This window comes from Capricornis sumatraensis, chromosome 22 (genome assembly GCF_032405125.1).
Source record: "Capricornis sumatraensis isolate serow.1 chromosome 22, serow.2, whole genome shotgun sequence".
In the NCBI taxonomy this organism is placed as follows: Eukaryota; Metazoa; Chordata; class Mammalia; order Artiodactyla; family Bovidae; genus Capricornis; species Capricornis sumatraensis.
Genome location: NC_091090.1, coordinates 30570323 through 30573412, shown reverse-complemented (window position 1 = coordinate 30573412; position 3090 = coordinate 30570323).

The window sequence follows — 3090 nt, the reverse complement described above, 5'->3', positions numbered from 1 at the left end:
GTGAAAAGTATTTTAATACTTGGAATAGCAGATTTAGGGCAGTGTAAGAATGACCCTCAAGTTTACATTGTGACCAATGAATGATTTCAGATATTATTCAGGTTTTGAAGACCAGAAAAGAAAGCACTATGGGAGAAGTCAACAAGCAAAATATTGTGTTAGAATGGCAGAGATCTGGATAGTGCTAGGCAAGGATGGTACATTGACTGAAAACTGGTATATGATTAAGACATCACGAAAGCAAGTATTTTAAAGTCTTTTGGGAATAAAGGGATGTCAAAGATACTTTACAGTTTTTAAAATTTTCATCTGTAAAATTCAAAGAAATGTCAATATAAATGTCAGTGGAAAGAAATACACAAAAAATTCATATTTGTTAAAAACGGTACCTAAATTTAAATAATTAGGATACAGATAAACACACAAACCCCACTCATTTACACCAACACACACACAGGCACACATACAGCGTTTGAAATTTCCCTTTAGAGAAATGAATAGTATTCAATAAATGAATAAGGAAAAAAGGAATACATTTTTGAATTGAGAAGATAAGAAACATTTTTTTTTGTTAAATATATGATGAAATTATTATGATTCCTTTCAGCAATATGTTTAGCCTGGAGAATTCCCTGGACAGAGGAGCCTGGAAGGCTACAGTCCATGGGGTTGCAAAGAGCTGGACATAACTGAAAGACTAACACACTCAGCAATATGTACTCTTTTGTTACCAACTTTTTTATCTTTAATAAGTGATTTGCATGTTGTTAAACATATCAATAAATACACAACTGTCCTAGAGTGGTAGTTTTGCCATATAAAATCACCAAACACTGAATTATTGGATCCTAAGCAACTGTTCTTATAGGTTATCACTTTCAGGTTCATGGTGCCTCTTTCCACATTTTAGTCAACTGATTAATACGTAATTGTATTTTATGACAGTTTGATTTTAACTCATTTTTCAATGAAACTTACCTTCACAAAGTAAAATAAGGGAATGGAGATGAAATATTAAGTGGCAGTGAAGGGGCTTTTAAAACAAATGAATGAAAATATCTTGGACAAAATTTCAAATCAGAAACTTAAAAATTTTGTAGGTAAGTTAGTATGCATATACACTTTCCCAAGAGGAAAACGTCTACATGAATTACACAGATGGGACAAATCAAAGCAAAAATAATAGAGCACTGAATAACAAATGAAGGGGGCAGACTTCAGTTGAAATAATCATCAAATGAGAAAGAATGATGTAAAGCTATATGTACATTGCAGTTGAGGAAGATGATTGCTGAGATTGAAGACCAAAGTTAAAGAAATGAAAGAAACATGACAAACTGCAAACTGTGAAACATTAACGAGACTTACATTTATCCTGTTCCCCCTTATCTGAAAAATAAAGGGAAGAAAGAGCCATGTAAACCAAATGCAGGCACAATGTAAAAGGAGACAATAATTTGATTCCTTCCCATCATTTACTCATTCAACAAAAATGACCTTCCTTGTCTAAGAGTTGGAATCTAATGTTCCAAAGGCCACATCACTCATGCGAGGTAATGCTGCTTTTTATTCCCTCATCCTTTGTGGCAAAGGAATAACTATAGGAAGAGAAATCAGGTAAAGTGAATTCAGTTTGTCCCAGTTTATCCTCTGGGATAAGCTGAATAAATATCGTATATGAACATACATACCACTAGACCATTCAGGTATGACCTAAATCAAATTCATTATAATTATACAGTGGAAGTGGGAAATAGATTTTAAGGGACTAGATCTGATAGATAGAGTGCCTGATGAACTATGGACGTTCGTGACATTGTACAGGAGACATGGATCAAGACCATCCCCATGGAAAAGAAATGCAAAAAAGCAAAATGGCTGTCTGAGGAGGCGTTACAAATGGCTGTGAAAAGAAGAGAAGCGAAAAGCAAAGGAGAAAAGGAAAGATACAAGTATCTGAATGCAGAGTTCCAAAGAATAGCAAGGAGAGATAAGAAAGCCTTCTTCAGTGATCAGTGCAAAGAAATAGAGGAACACAACAGAATGGGAAAGACTAGAGATCTCTTCGAGAAAGTTAGAGATACTCTTGAGAAACCTATATGCAGGTCAGAAAGCAACAGTTAGAACTGGACATGGAACAACAGACTCGTTCCAAATAGGAAAAGGAGTATGTCAAGGCTGTATATTGTCACCCTGCTTATTTAACTTCTATGCAGAGTACATCATGAGAAATGCTGGGCTGGAAGAAGCACAAGCTGGAATCAAGATTGCTGGGAGACATATCAATAACCTCAGATATGCAGATGACACCACCCTTATGGCAGAAAGTGAAGAGGAACTAAGCAGCCTCTTGATGAAAGTGAAAGAGGAGAGTGAAAAAGTTGGCTTAAAGCTCAACATTCAGAAAACTAAGATCATGGCATCTGGTCCCATCACTTCATGGCAGATAGATGGGGAAACAGTAGAAACAGTGTCAGACTTTCTTTTTTGGGGCTCCAAAATCACTGCAGATGGTGATTGCAGCCATGAAATTAAAAGACGCTTACTCCTTGAAAGGAAAGTTATGACCAACTTAGATAGCATATTGAAAAGCAGAGACATTACTTTGCCAACAAAGGTCTGTCTAGCCAAGGCTATAGTTTTTCCTGTGGTCATGTATGGATGTGAGAGTTGGACTGTGAAGAAAGCCAAGTGCCAAAGAATTGATGCTTTTGAACTGTGGTGTTGGAGCAGACTCTTGAGAGTCCCTTGGACTGCAAGGAAATCCAACCAGTCCATCCTAAAGGAGATTGGTCCTGGGTGTTCATTGGAAGGACTGATGCTGAAGCTGAAACGCTATACTTTGGCCACCTCATGCAAAGAGTTGACCCATTGGAAAAGACCCCAATGCTGGGAGAGACGGGGGGCAGGAGGAGAAGGGGCCGACCGAGGATGAGATGGCTGGATGGCATCACTGACTTGATGGACATGAGTCTGAGTGAACTCCAGGAGTTGGTGATGGACAGGGAGGCCTGGCGTGCTTTGATTCATAGGGTCACAAGGAGTTGGACTCGACTGAGCAACTGAACTGAACTGAACTGAATACACATA